Below are 15,718 nucleotides of genomic sequence, written 5' to 3'. Positions count from 1 at the left end.
ATTAAAAGCTTTATGTTCGCCACTGCAATTAATCGCACTTTTCAAACAAAGAGGGAGAAGAAACTAGGAAGACCAATATTAAGGAATCAATTAGGAATAATTAAGACTAAACATTAAATATTAAAAGTTCATGTTTGGAAATTGAATGCAATTTATTGCTATAAACTGCAAAAACAAACACAATAGTAGCTCTGAATTCTTCTTGGAAGTCTTGGTGTAATACATCCAACACACTTGAGATCCAGGTGATGCTGAAGTGTTTGTGTGAAATTTCCTTTCACTGCTCAGGTAGTTAAGGGTTGGGGTTGTACTGTGGGAGAAAGAGAAGCTAAAGAAGAGGTTATAAACTATTTCTATTTCATTTTCAGAGAAACTTCTTACCTGTTTTTTTCTTTATGTGTAGTGTGTGTGTGTGTGTGTGTGTGTGTCTGTCTATCAATCATCTATCTTTCTTTTTTTTAGGAGGTTCTGGGGATTGAACCTAGGACCTTGTATATGGGAATCAGGCACTCAACCACTAAGCTATACCCATTCCCACCGTATATTTTAATGGGCCCGTTTGTCCAAATAATTTGTAAGAGCTCTTTATATATTTTAAATAATTCATCTTTTGTTATATATGTTGTTAAGGTATATGTTATTTGTCTTTAGTGGTTTTTTTTTACAGTTAACTTTATTTTTTAAAATTCGTCGTTCATTCATTCATTCATTCCCCCCTGTTGTTTGTGCTCGCTGTCTGTTCATCCTCTTTAGAAGGCACAGGGAACTGAACCTGGACTCCCACATGGGAGGAAGGTGCCTAATCACTTGAGCCACTTCCGCTCCCTGTCTCTTGTGTCTCTATGCTTCCTTGCTGCACCTCTTGGTTGCGTCATCTCACTGCATCATCTTGTTGCGTCGGCTCACCTCTCCAGCCCATTGCATGGGCTTAGTGTCTTGTTCGTTGTCTTTAGGAGGACCGGAAACTGAATGCAGCACCTCCCGTGTGGTAGGTGGGAGCTGAGCTGCTTGAGCCACATCTGCTTTTCTGAAGTTAAAGTTTTCATTTTCAGGATTTGCATTTTTCTCTTATAACTTGTAGATCTTGGTCCTTAGAAAGCCTTCCCTATATCTGTATTACTATAAAATAAAAATTCCCATTTTTCTTCTGAAGTTTTATGATTTCATATGTTTACATTCAAATAATTTGTGTGTGAGTGTGTTTATGTGTAAACTGTCAAATATCCATTACTACTATTCTTTTTAAAGGGAATATGCTCTTAAAGATTTTGGTTTTTAATATATAATATTAGATAAATAGCATTATCTTATTTAATGCATAATTTTATCTGCAGACCTGTTATGTAACTTAGTTTTACCTCCAGCACATCTTTCTAACTTTCTATACTCCGAGCACTTAAGTTCACAAATAATTAAATTAAAAAAAAAAAAAAGTGCTTTATACTCTATCTGGCCAAGAGGTTTTCAAATGTCAGTGTGTCAGAATAATACATGGTGTTTTTTGTTTTGTTTTTAAACAGTCTTATTAAGATACAATTCATATCCCATATAATTTGCTCATTTAAAGTGTACAAGCCAGTGGTTTTTAAGACTATTCACAGGTATGTACAACCATCACCACAGTCAATTTTAGAACATTTCCTCATTTCAAAAAGAACCCTGCATCTTTTAGCTATCATTTCCCTATCTCCCAACACCTTCCTTAGCTGTAAGCAGCTAATTTGCTTTTTCCTGGCTTATATTAATAAAATCTTTGTAAAATAATTGATATATTTTTAATATCAGGTTTATTGAGGTATAACCTACATGCAGTAGAATTCACTCATTTAAGTATATCATTCTATGAGTTTTGAAAGTACATATAGTCTTGTAACCTCCACTGTAGTCAAGATATAGAAGAATTCTTTATTCCAGAAAATTCCATTTTACCACCTTGTAGTCATCCCCATCTTCAAGTGCCAGCCATTGGTAACTATTGCTGTTTTCTATCCTTATCAGTGAAAAACATACTGTCTTCTTAGCATTATGCGTTTGAGATTTATTCATGTATTGGTACTTCATTCCTTTTTACTTCTGTATAGCATTCCATTGTGTGGGTACAACATAGTTTATCCATTCACCATTTGAGTTGTTTCCAGTATTACAGATTATGAATAAAGCTGTTATAAATATTTGCCTGTAAATTACTGTGTGAACATAAATTTTCATTTCTCTAGGGTAGATACTTGGGAGTGGGATTGCTGGGTCAATGGTAAGTGTATGTTTATTTTCGGAAGAAACTGCTGACCTCTTTTTCAACAGTTGCTTCCCACTGTGGCCAGTTATTGGTGTTGTGAGTTTCTTTATTATTTTTAGCCATTTGAATAGGTGTATAATGGCTTCTTATTGTGGTTTTATTTTGTACTTCCCTAATGACAAGTGATGCTGAGGGTCTGCTTAATTGCTATCTAGATACTGTATTTTTTGTGTGTGAATTGTCTATTGAAATATTCTATCTATTTTAAAAGTTGTTTGTTTTCTTATTGAGTTTTGAGAGTTCTTTATACATTCTGGATGCAGGCCTTTTATAACCTTTATTTTGCAAATATTTTCTCTCTCTCTGTGGCTTGCCTTTTCACTGATTTAGTGTCTTTTGAAGAACTGAAGTCCAATTTATTAGGTTTTTCTTTCATGGCTCATGCTTTTGATGTTATAATTAAGAAATGTATGCCTAATCCAAAGTCACAAAGATAATCTCTTATGTTTTCCTAAAAGTGTTAGTTTTATTTTACTTTTAAATCTATATGTTGTGTGATAGAGGTTGAGGTTCATTTCTATGCATAAGGATGTCCAATAGTTGTAGTATCTTTTGTTGAAAATACTACCCTTTATTTATTTGACTGTGCCTTTACTGATGATCATACATGTGTGGGTAAACTTCTAGATTCTCTGTTTCGTTCCATTCATCTGTCTGTCTTTTTGCTCCTACCAAATTGTCTTCATTATTATAGCTTTATGGAAAATCTTGAAATCAAGTTGTATGAGTCCTCTAGTTTTGTTCCTTTTCAAAATTGTTTTGGTTATTTTAATTACTTTGTCTTTCTATATACATTTTAGAGTCTGTTTACTGATTTCTACACACTATCCTACTGGGATTTCATTGTGATTACATTAACTCTTTAGATTAGGAAGGAAGAATTGATATCCCAACAATCTTGAGTCTTCCAATCCATGAACATGGAATGCCTCTACATTTACTTAGTTCTTTGATTTTCTTCTCCATTGTGTCTAGTTTTTAGGATATAAATCTTACATGTATTTTAGTAGATCTGTGCCTAAATATTTTATTCTTTTGGTGCTATTCTAAATGGTATTGTGTTTTTGTTTCTTGTTCATTTTTAGTATGTATAAATACAGTTTTTTTTCATATTGACTTTGTGCTCTGAGATTTTCCTGAACTCACTTATTAGTTCTAGTAATGTTTTAGCATCTTTGGGGTTTTCTTTGTAAATAATCATGCCATCAGTGAATAGAGACAGTTTTATTTTTCTTGCTTTACTGCATTGCCTAGGACCTCCAGAACAAAGTTGAATTGAATTGGTGAGAGTGTATATCCTTGCCTAGTTTCTGATCTCAGAGGAGCATTCAATGTTTCACTATTTAAGCACAGTGTTAGCTGTAGTTTTATTTGTAGATGCCTGTTATCATCTTTAAGAAGTTCCTTTTAATTCTTATTTTGCTGAGAGTTTCTGTTATGACTGGATGTCGAGTGTTGCCAAATTTTTAAATTGTATTTAATAAGATGATTTATGCAGTTATTTCTTTAGACTGTTGATATTGTTAATTATATTGATTGATTTTTGAATGTTAAGCCAACTTTTCATTTTTGGGAATAAAACCCTCTTGGTCATGGTGTATCATTGTTTTAATGTATTGCTGGATTTGAGTTGTCAATATTTTGAGGGTTTTTTGCATTTATGTTTATGATGGAAATTGACCTGTAGTTTTTATATATATTTTTTACTATCTTAGTGTGCTTTTGTGTGTGTGTGTGTGTGTGTGTGCTTGCATATGTGTGTGTGGGAGAATGAGAGAGAGAGAAAGAATGCTGGCCTCATAAAATGAGTTTGGAAGTGATCCTTTTTTTTTTTCTGTAATAGTTTATCTATAATTGGTACTATTTCTTCATTAAATGTTTGGCAGAATTTCCCAGTGAAACCACTTGGGTCTGGAGGTTTTTTTCGTTGAGGTTTTTTGATTGGAAGTTTTGAAACTATGTATTCAATTTCTTTGATAGATATAGTACTGTGCAGGTTATTTCTTCTTTGAGTAGGTTTTGTAGTTTGTGTCCTTCAGGAAATTTGTCTATTTTCCCTAAATTCCCTCCTTATTCTTTTCTTATTTGTAGGATCTTTAGTGATGTCCCCTGTTTCATCTCTTTGTCAGTGTGGCTACAGGTATACCAATATTATTGGTTTTTTTAAAGAATCCATTTCTGTTTCATTGAATTTTTTTTTTCTTTTTCTTTGTATTCAATTTTATAAATTTTTGCCTATGTTTATTTACTTTTTTCTGCTTGCTTTCAGTTTGAGTTGCTCTTGTTCTACTTTCTTAAGGTAGGAGCTTAGGTCACTAATATGACATCTTTTTTTCTGTAGCATTAATACTATAAATTTGCTTCTCTCCCATTCTTAGCTGCATCCCATAACTTTTGATGATTTCATTTTCCTTTAATTCAGAATGCTTGCTAATTTGATTTTTTACTCCACTTTGGCCCCAGGGTTATTTAGAAGTGCATTTTTTAATTTCCAAAGATTTGATGAGGGTTTTGCAGGTATCTTTCTAATACTGGTTTCTAGTAAATTAGGTTTTGGGCAGGGAATAGGGAAGAAAACTGTTAAATTTGCTGAAGTTGGTTTTTTAATTTATTATTTTATTTTTATTTTTTTTATTTTTAAAGAAGCTTTAGATTACATAAATGTTTCATTGACAATATAGGGATTCCCATATACTTCATCCCCTCTTCCTCCCACAGTTTCCCCCCTCAACAGCATCTTTCACTAGTATGGTATATTTGTTACTGTTGATCAACAAATATTGAAGTTTTGCTACTAAACATGATCTATAATTTACATTATGGTTTACCCTTTGTACCACACAGTTTTATAGGTTTTGACAAAATATATAATGGCCTGTATCCGTCATTGCAATATCATACAGAACAATTCCAGTGTCCCAAAATTCCCCATGTTATACGTATTTTTCCCTCTCCTCTCAGAACCTCTAGTGACCATTGCTTTTATATCAATGTTACACATTTTCCTATTGCTAGAGTAATAATAAGTCTACTTTAGTCCATAGTTGTATTCTCCCATTTGTTTGTTCATTCCTTAATCTTGAGAATTTTGGGATGATGATGCCCATCTGCTTCAGATTGAGAGGGGGCTTAGATCTCATAGGTCAGATGGATGGAAATATCTTGCTTGCAGTTGTAGATAACTCCATTTTTTGGGATGGGTGTTGTCCATCATCCTTTTGTTAGTTGACTTGATGAGTCTAATGAATTGGAAGGCAGGTGTTGTTTGCAACTCTGCTGAGATTCAGGGCTCAACCAGCATATGAACAGCGGGAAGATTTAAGTTTCTGGGCCACATATTTAATGGGTATAGTGCTAATTATAGGTTCAAATAAAAGGAGCATTAAGAACCACGTGTAGGAAAATTATAAATGAATCCATCATACTTTGGAGGGGGGGATAGTTTATCATGTATTCCAAGGTAAGACCCACTGAACTCCTGGGGTTGTGCTGAACTCCTGGGGTTGTCTGCCCTACTGGTAGTGTCCAGGCATCTCTGGAGTCCTCAAAAGTCCCCCTACTTGAGGCACTGTTTACTGCTGCAGTCAGTGAGTTCCTCCTAAGATGGGCATAAGCGTAACCTCTAGAATGACCTCCTGACTCACTTTGAAATCTCTTAGTCATAAAAACTCATTTGTATTTAGTATTTCCCCCTTTTGGTCAAGGTCTTATTCCAAATGTATCATTAGTTGGCACTTAGTAATAATCCCTCAGTGCCAGTGAGGCTCTCCCTGGGAGTCATGTCCCACACTGGGAGGAATGTGGCTAGTTTATATGCTGAGTTGGCTTAGAAAGATGCCACATTAGAGCAACAAGGAAACTTTCAGGAGGTAACTCTTAGGCAATATATAATACTAGGCTAAGGTTCAGTTTTACGACGTAGTTGGTTTTTTAAAAGGGCCAGAATATGGTCTGTCTTAAAAAGAATACGCGCTTTAAAAGAAGGTGTATTCTACTGTGGTGAGGTTATTATTTATTTATTTATTTATTTATTTCTCTCCCCTCTCACCCCCACCCTGGTTGTCTGTTCTCTGTGTCTATTTGCTTCGTCTTGTTTCTTTGTCTGCTTCTGTTGTTGTCAGCGGCACAGGAACCTGTGTCTCTTTTTGTTGCGTCATCTTGCTGTGTCAGCTCTCCGTGTGGGTGGCGCCATTCCTGGGCAGGCTGCACTTTCTTTCATGCTGGGTGGCTCTCCTTACAGACTGCACTCCTTGCGTGTGGGGCTCCCCTATACGGGGGACACCCCTGCGTCGCACGGCACTTTTTGTGCGCATCAGCACTGCACATGGGTCAGCTCCACACAGGTCAAGGAGGCCTGGGGTTTGAACAGTGGACCTCCCATGTGGTAGACGGACGCCCCAACCACTGGGCCAAATCCGTTTCCCCTGTGGTGAGGTTTAAATATCAATTAGGTTAACCTAGTTAATAGTATTGCGTACAACTTCTATAGCTTTATTTATTTATTTCATGTCTTCTTGTTCTATCAACTGCTGAGAAAGGAGTCTTGAACCTCTCCCGTAATTTTGGATTTATCTCTTTTTCCTTTCAGTCCTATTAGTTTTGCTTCATGTATTTTTTCCTTAGGTGCATGCACATTTAGGATTGTATCTTCCTGGTGAAATGACTCTTCTATTGTTACTTACTGTTTCTCTTTATTCCTGGTGATTTTCTCTGTTTTTAAGGTGAGTTTGATGGTAATTAGTGTGTGATGACTTTGAGTTATGTACCTTGAGAAAACATGTTCTTAATCTTAATTGTTCCTGTGAGTGTGGAATCATCGTAAATAGGACCTTTTGATGAGGTTACTTCAGTTGAGGTGCAGCCCAACTGAATCAGGATGGATCTTAATACTATCGCTGAGGCATTATAGAGAAGGCCACAGACAGAGAAACCATTATCAAGCCACCAGAAGGTGAAAGTCAACAGAAACCAGAATAGAAAGATGAAGATGCTGCCATCTACACTGTCATGTGCCAGAAAAGCCAAGGATTGCAGCCAGTCGGAAGATAGTGATGCCAGGAGGAAGTAGGCCATCTAGCCTCTGAAACTGTGAACCGGTAAATTCCTGTTGTTAAGCCATCCCATTGCATGGTATTTGTTTTAGCAGCCAGAAAACGAAAACATATAGTTGATATGACTTTTTTGGGGGTAATTTGTGTGGTATATATTTGAAACTATCTATGATTTTATGTTTAAAGTTTCCTAGTAGGCAGATTTGACAGTCTGTTTTAATTGGTATGTTTTGACCATTCATAGTCGGTGTAATATTGATTTAGTTGTATAAAATCTATGTTGCTGGTTGTTTTCTATTTGTCATGTCTGTTCTTTTTTCCCTTTTCCTCTGTTTTTTTTTTCCTGCTTGCTTTTGGATTACTTTTTGTGTTTCTGTTTTATCTCTACTATTGACATATTATTTATACCTAAATTTTGTTAGTAGTTTCCCTTTGCTTACTATGTCATCTTTAATTATTAATAATTCCAGCATGCTTTCACATTTATACAGCTTCATGTGAATTTTAAGAACCTTACTTATTAATAATGTCTTAGTTTGCCAAAGGGCTGCTGATGCAAAGTACCAAGAATAGCTTGGCTTTAGTAATGGGAATTTTATTTAGGGTAAGAGCTTACATTTCTGAGGCCATGGAATATCGAGGTCAAGATACCATCAGACATGCTTTCTCACTGTAGTCAGCTCCTGGTGATCCTGACGTCCTGCCCTGTGGCGATCAGGCGCATGGTCAGGCTTGTCTCCTGCCTTAGCTGCTCTGAGGGCTCCGTCCCTCAGAGCCTCTTCCTGTGCCTCTGTGCTCTGCTGGTTCTAGACTCCCATACCTCTCTCAGCCTCTTGGGCTTCCTCTGCCTTCCTGCAGCTGAAGGCAAACCTGGAGTCCTCTCTCTGCTCTCTCCATTCTCCCACATAGCAGAATCAAAACGGCAGCTTCCCTTTCTCTGTGTAACTCTATTTATGTAAAGCTCTGGTAAGGGGGCAGACACCCGAGCTGATTCTTACCTCACTGACATAGTCCAGTCAGAACAGCCTATACCCACAGGAATGGATTAGTTCAAGAACGTAATCTTTTTCTTTTGGGGACACACCAAATTCAAACTGTCAGAAATAATATACTTCTAATTCTTTTTTCTTTTCTTCTGTTCTATAACTGGTAAACATTTCATTTTTAATGGATTACACAAATATGTAATTCAGTGCCACTATTTTTCTTGTAGATGTTCAGTTATCATTTAGAACTATTTAAAAAGTAAGAAAACCTTGCCTTTATATTTATCTTCATTTCCTCCATTTTCACCAGTCTTCATCATTTCTTTGTAAAGAACCAAGTTTCTTTCTGGTATCATTATATTCCTTCATTCTAAAGTGCTTGCTTTCTTCTTTTATCTTTTCATTTTTATTCTAGTAACATATATATGACCTAAAATTTCTGCATTTGATCATATTCACGTAAATAATTCAGAGCTGTTAATTAACACTCACAGTGTTTTGCTACCATCACAACCATTCATTTCCAAACCTTTAGAGTCAACTCAAATAGAAATTGTGTATAATTTAGGCATAATTTCCCATTTCCTACCCCCATCCAAATCCCTGGGAACATACATTCTAACTTTATGAGTTTGCTTATATTAATGATTTCATGTCACTGAGATCAGACATAGATTTATCCTTTTGTTTCTGGTTTGTTTCACTCAACCTAATGTTGAGGTCAGGGTTAATCCATGTTGTCACATGAACCAGAGCTTCATTCTTTTTGTTGTTGATGTTTTCTGCTTGTTATCTGTTTTTTTCTTTAGGAGGCACTGGGAACATGTGGGAAGCAGAAGCTCAACTGCTTGAGCCACATCCACTCCTTGCTCTTTTTTTGTTTTTGCTTGTCTGCTTGTTTGCTGATTGTTTGATCATTGTTTTGGCTTGTTGTCTGGGCATTGTTTTTGCTTGTTGTCTGTTGTCTGATTGTGGTTTGTTTGTCTTTTTTAGGGGGCACTGGCAGCTGAACCTGGGACCTTCCGTATAAGAGGCAGGCGCTCAACTGCTTGAGCCACATCTGCTCCCTCTGCATTCATTATTAATGCTGAATATTATTCCATTGCTTGCATATATCTCACTTTTAAAATCTATTCATGTGCTTATGGACACGAGTTAATTCTATCTTTTGGCAATCCTAAATAATGTCATTGTAAATGTCAGTGTGCAAATATCTGTTTGAGTCCCTGCTTTCAATTCTTTTAGGTCTAAACCTAGTAGAGGAATTTCCAGGTCATATGGTAATTCTATATTTGGCATACTGAGGCACTGCTAAACTGTTTTCTACAGCAGCTGCACCATTTTATATTGCCACGAGAAATGAATGAGTATTCCTATTTCTCTGTATCCAACACTTGTAAATTTATGTTTTGTTAATAGTAGCCATTCAAGTGGGTGTGATAGTGGTATCGCAATGTGGTATTTTTTTGTCTTCGTTTTTGTTTTTTTTGTTTGTCTTTTCTGCCAAGTTTTTTTACACAAAGCAAGGGAGCTCAATCTTTTTTGGTGGCCGTGTTCTTTGGGGTGGCGAGGACGTTGCTTAGCTCCTCTCTCTTCCTCTTGGCTCAGATGTGTGTCCACACCCTTTTCTTGATGAAATTGAGGGCCTGCTTGTCCTGGAGACCTCGAGCAGCTCCGCTGTGCACCACTCATATGGGGTGAAGCCAGACACCTCTTGGATCATGTCCCTCACAGACTTGTTGTGCTTGGTGGACTGTACCTTGGCTTGCTCATGTTCTTGGTCACCTGATGGCCCTTGCTGAGGCCCACAGCCATGGATAGTGCAGAGCCATGGCTGCTGCCCTTCAGTGGCTGCCGCGGTGGATCTCAATGTGGCATTTCCCTAATAGCTAATAATGGTGATCCTCTTTTCATGTGTGTTCTAGCCATTTGTATATTTTCTTGGGAGAGATGTCTGTTCAAGTCTTTTTGTCCATTTATTCATTGGGTTGTGTTTTTATTATTGAGTTCTAGGATTTCTTTATATTCTGGATATTAACCCCTTATTAGATAATGTGGTTTCCAGAAATGTTCTACCATTGATTTTGTTGTCTTTTCACTTTCTTGATGAAGTCCTTTCACGTACAAAATTTACAAAATGTACAAAATTAATTTTGAGGTGGTCCCATTTATCTATTTTTGTTGTTGTTTATGCTTTGGGTGTAAGTCTTTAGAAACTATTGCCTAACAGAAGATCCTGAAGTTCCTTGCCTATATTTTCTTCTAGGAGTTTTATAGTTCTGGTTCTTATATTTAGGTCTTAGACCCATTTTGAGTTAATTTTTCTTTACAGTGGGGTATAAGGTTCCTCCTTCATCCTTTTGCTTATGAATATCCAGTTCTCCTAGCATCAAATGTTGAAGAGACTATTCTTTCCCAATTGAGTAGACTTGTCAAAAATCAATTCATACCATAGATATGAGGTCTATTTTTAAACTGATTTCATTGGTTTATATATCTATCCTTATACCAGCACCATGCTCTTTTGACCACTGTAGCTTTGTAATAAACTTGAAAGTCAGGAAATGTGAGTTCTCCAAATTTGTTCTTCATTTTCAAGATGATTTTAGCTATTTAGGGCCCCTTACTTTTCCAAATAAATTTGATAATTAGCTTTTCTATTCTGCAAAGTAGGCTGTTGGGATTTTTGAATCTGTAAATAATTTTGGGTAGAATTGACACCCTAACAATATTTAGTCTTTCAGTCTATGAGCGTAGAATGTCTTTCCGTTTATTTAGAACTGCTCTGATTTCTTTTAGTAAAGTTTTGTGTTTTTCTGTGTGTGAATCTTATACAACTTTGGTTAAATTTATTCCTTGATAATTTGATTCTTTTATAAGAATCAAATGGAATTTTCTTTCTTGATTTCCTCCTCAAATTTCTCATGAGTAATGTGCAGAAATACAACTGCTTTTTGCATGTTGATCTTGTACCCTGCCACTTTGCCAAATTCATTTTTAACTTTAATTGCTTTGCTGTAGATTTTTGAGACTTTCTATACAATAGGATCATTTCATCTGCAAATGGTAAAGTTTTACTTCTTCCTTTCCAAATTGGATGCCTTTTACTTCTTTTTCTTGCCTGACTGCTTTGGCTAGACCATCAAGTAAAATGTTGACTTAACAGTGGTTTGGTTTCTCAACCAAAGCTGAGGAACAGAACAGTATTAGCCTTCTTGTAGTGTTCATTAATCTGTGGTTTATCTTTAATTCCACAGGGAACAGTGCTGTATGCCAGGCTCTGTGAGGTAATACAGGTGTGTTATGAACAATAAGTTACAGTTTAGAAGTAAGGCAAAAAGATGGGCTGCTTATATTGTCAATGTCATATTGAGATACTGCTTTATAAGCAAGGATTCTTTATTTTAGTTGTCTGGGCATACTTGTGTTTGGCTTTGCTGTTAGTAAATTTATTAGAAACCCTAGAGGGAGAAAAGAGTAAAAAGAACATCTCTTTCTTTTTCGAAACAGAATATTAATGACCACTTACTTTACTTTCTGTTTGGTTATTTTATCTCAAAAACTCTGATCTATACCTGTTCTGAGAAACTAGCAAACAGTCTCTAAGATCTGCTAAAAATAAGTACAACATAGGAACATAATTTGAATATGACATTATTTTGATACTGGGTGGCTAATAAACTCCAACATTTTATATAAGCCAGAAAAGTAAGTATAATGTGTAACATGGCAATGTGCCTTTCTTTTATTTAGGAATATGTAACTAGAATAAAGAACATTTTACATTCATTGTATTTTCTGGTATAAGGAACAAGTTAGAGTTATATACCATCCTGACATTATGTTCCTCTCTTTCTTGATTTATTGTCACAAATGTGAAGTTTTATCATTTTTTTTTCCTCAGAACCCGGGTATTTATATTGAATATTCACAAGCTATAATAGCTTGATGATATATTATGTGTACTTGATGCTAGCCTCAAATAGATGACATTTCTTTTATAGGATTGCCTATTCTTTTGTTTTTAATGTTTATCAAAGTGGCATTCCTTCCTGAGTGAGATAATAACACAAATTATGTGGATAACTCAATTTATGTGCATTCTGAAATCTGAAGTCAGATAAAATAGAGAAGTGGTTTTATGCGAAGCTTAATATCCTTCACAGATAAAGCAAAATGAAAGGAATAACTTTCTTTACCAAAATAAAAACGTTCTTTACCAAAACACAAATTTACTTTCTTGCCTGTAGGTAAGACCGTTCCTGAATAAATCCAGAGATACTTTCTAAGACAAATGGAACAGCATTGTTTGACCTAAAATCCTTCTAGTAATGTCCTGAATGAATGAAAGGAAATGTGAAATGTTTCAATTTTTCCTGGTTAAAATATCAAATCACTGTTGTCTTTAGTGTACCAATTCTCACTTTACTTTTTAAAAACATTATTTTCCTCTAGAAATTATTTCCATTTGAAATCAGACCTCCTCATTCCACTCATGCAGGGGTTCTTAACCTTTTTTATTCCATGGACCCCTTTGCCAGTCAGGTGAAAACCATTGACCTCTTACTAAGTCCGTATCATACTGTTACTATTTAATTAAACATATCACACCTGCACCAACATGGCCCCACAAGAATAATGGTTTTTTTGAAAATTTCAATTCAAGTTCATGGACCCCTCGTTAAAAATCCCTGTACTAAGGATTGCTGACCCAGGAAACATTTTAAAATAAACTCTCTAACATTTCTCACTTGACTGTGTTGAAGGCTGTCTATGCATTTGGATACATGCACATATGTTTAAAGTCACCAGACACGTTTAATAGTTGAATTATCACCATAGTTGATGATTATGGTTATGATTGTTGGTTTGAGGACCCAAAATACAGTTTGGAGCTACCAGAGCAGGTAGAAATTGAAGCAGGACTCTAGGACAGCAGAGTGCCACAGATGAAAAACCCCCCAATTCTGCATACAACTGTATCTGTTTTCTGGCTGATCCCTAACTATGCATGAATGGGGCAGACTTCAAGCATTCCAACTATGGGTAAAAGAAGTGAATAGGTATTTTAGCTTCTCCCTATTGTAGGGGTAGGCAGAGCTGAAGTTTGTATTTGACCAATGTACATGATTGCTAAAACAAGAAATGGGTACTCCTCTTAAGAACATAATAGAATCAATAGTCTCTAAAACATCATTCACAGTGTTCTAGATACAATTCACATTTATTCAAAGTATGAAAAAACTAGAGAAAATATGATCATAAAGTTTGAAAAAGGTCAGTTAATGGAGACCTATCCTATAGTAACTAGAGCAGTTTGATATGGTTCATGAATTCCAAAAATAGATATTAGGTTATGTTTGTAGTCTGCTCTGTACCTGGGACTGATTGGGTCATGATTAGGGCTTTAATTGGGCCACGTCATTTGGGCATTGAGTCCCCGCCCCTTGATGGGTGGGAACTCACAGATAAAAGACAAGAAAAGGACAGAGTTGGAGTTTTGCAGTTGGAGTTTTGGTGGTGGAGTTTTTTTTTGTTTTTTTTTTAAGATCTATTTATACCTCCCTCCCACCCCACCCCCCCCGCCCCCCACCTGCTCTGTGTCTGTTCGTTGTGTGTTCTTCGTTGTCTGCTTGTATTCTCATCAGGTCGCTCCGGGAGCCGATCCTGGGACCCTCTGGAGTACAAGAGAGGCAATCCTTCTCTTGTGCCACCTCAGCTCCCTGATCTGTTGTGTCCCCCATTATCTCTCCTCTGTGTCTCCTTTTGTTGCTTCGTCTTGCTGCACCAGCTGTCTGCATGGGCCAGCACTCCTGCACGGGGCAGTACTCTGCACAGGCAAGCACTCTGCGTGGGCCAGCTCGCCTTTACCAGGAAGCCCTGGGCATTGAACTCTGCACCTCCTGTATGGTAGATGGGAGCCCAATTGCTTGAGCCACATCCACTTCCCAATGTGGCGTTTTTGATGTTAGAGTTTTTTTTTTTTTTTTTTTTTTAAAGATTTATTTATTTATTTAATTCCCCCCCATCCCCTGGTTGTCTGTTCTTGGTGTCTGTTTGCTGTGTCTTGTTTCTTTATCCGCTTCTGTTGTCGTCAGCGGCACGGGAAGTGTGGGCGGCGCCATTCTTGGGCAGGCTGCTCTTTCTTATCACGCTGGGCGGCTCTCCTCACGGGCGCACCCCTTGTGCGTGGGGCTCCCCTACGCGGGGGACACCTTTGCGTGGCACGGCACTCCTTGCGCGCATCAGCACTGCGCATGGCCAGCTCCACACGGGTCAAGGAGGCCCGGGGTTTGAACCACGGACCTCCCATATGGTAGACGGACGCCCTAACCACTGGGCCAAAGTCCGTTTCCCTGATGTTAGAGTTTTGATGCCAGAGTCTTGAGCTGGAACCCCAGGAAGAGAGGAACCCAGGAAGGCTGAACCCTGGCAGACATCAGCAGCCATCTTGCTCCAACATGTGGCAACAGACTTTGATGAGGGAAGTAACTTACACTTTATGGCCTGGTAACTATAAGCTTCTACCCCAAATAAAATACTCTTTATAAAAACAACCAATTTCTGTTCTTTTCATCAGCCACCCGTTGGCAGACTAATACAGTAACTCAGGTGTTGGAATTAGTTGACAGAATTTTAAAGCAACTATTATATTCTATGTGCAAGGACATTAAGAAAAATATTCTTGGCATGATTAAATAGATGGAAATGTCAGCAGCAAAGGAATCTATGAAAAGAACAAAATGGATATTTTAGAACCCAAAAATACAATACCTGAAAAAGTTTGATTGGGTTGATTATTGTCATTGGAAGTGGCAAAAGTCAGTCAACTTGAAGATAGATAAATATAAATCATTTAGAATGAAGCCAAGAAAACATTTAAAAAAAATATGAACTTCAGGAACTTGTGTGATAATGTAAAAAAGTCTAGTATACATTTTGTAATTGGATTATTCCCAGAAGGAGGACATGTAAATAGCCTGAAAGAATATTTGGAGAAATAATGTCCAAAGGCCACATTTTTTCTATATTTGGCAAACGATTTAAATTTCAAGAAGCCAGTGAATTCCAAACTTGATAAATATCAATCGCACCTGATACAACATGGCCAAACAGCAGAAAACCAAAGATAAAGAGAATATTGAAAGCATTCCATTAAAAGCTGTATGTATATTCAGTGGTATTATAATTTGAATGATTTCCGTGTCCTCATGAGAAATGACCGAGACCAGACAGTGGAAGGAACATGTTTAAAATGCTGAAAAAACCCCAGAATTACATATCTAGTGAAAACTTACACCAAGAAGGCCAATTGAAGATAATTTCAGATGAAAGAAAGCTAAGCAAATTTATCTCTGGAAGATTTTCACTGCAAGAAATGCTAA

General features: G+C 36.8%; 1 protein-coding gene across 4 annotated transcripts in view; it reads left to right on the top strand.

Moving 5' to 3' along the window:
• Window positions 1-15,718, top strand: part of MAN1A2 (mannosidase alpha class 1A member 2) — a 254,045-nt gene that overhangs the window by 88,897 nt on the left and 149,430 nt on the right. The window lies entirely within an intron of this gene.

This window comes from Dasypus novemcinctus, chromosome 9, assembly GCF_030445035.2.
Source record: "Dasypus novemcinctus isolate mDasNov1 chromosome 9, mDasNov1.1.hap2, whole genome shotgun sequence".
Lineage (NCBI taxonomy): Eukaryota > Metazoa > Chordata > Mammalia > Cingulata > Dasypodidae > Dasypus > Dasypus novemcinctus.
Note: the sequence above shows the minus strand (reverse complement) of the source record. Positions and strands in the feature narration are given on the sequence as shown.